This window comes from Corvus brachyrhynchos, unplaced genomic scaffold (assembly GCF_000691975.1).
Source record: "Corvus brachyrhynchos isolate BGI_N302 unplaced genomic scaffold, ASM69197v1 scaffold14, whole genome shotgun sequence".
NCBI lineage: Eukaryota > Metazoa > Chordata > Aves > Passeriformes > Corvidae > Corvus > Corvus brachyrhynchos.
The window spans coordinates 6,192,352-6,192,804 of NW_008239110.1; positions in this window are offsets into that span (position 1 = coordinate 6,192,352).

A 453-nucleotide genomic window follows, 5' to 3' on the forward strand; every position below is an offset into this window, starting at 1 on the left:
TTCTTAGTGCCATGACCAAGGAGGAGCTCAGAGCCATTCATCAGTCCCAAGGCCTGGGAGAAGTTTGAAATGCTCAGTTTCCCTGTAAAAATCACACACACACACGCACACAAACACCCCTTGTCACTCCCACAACAGAGGGTCATGTAGTACATGTCCCCCAAGCATACGTCCCTTCAAAGATGTGTGTCTGCTCCGGATTTTCACTCCTTGAATCTCTGTGTGAATAGGTAGGTATGTGCAGAGGTGTCCCAGTGCAGCAACCACTTTGTGTAAGAGCTGAAGTTGGCTCTTCTCTTCTATAACCAGGGACACAGAAATGGGACTGCTGAGGCAGTGGGAAGAGGTGTTGTAAATGTGGTAAGTAGCTTGCTGTAGACTGTGCAGGGAGTCCACATACTGGTTCTGTGGAAAAGATGACAGAAAGAATAACAAACAGTAGCTTTGTAGGGA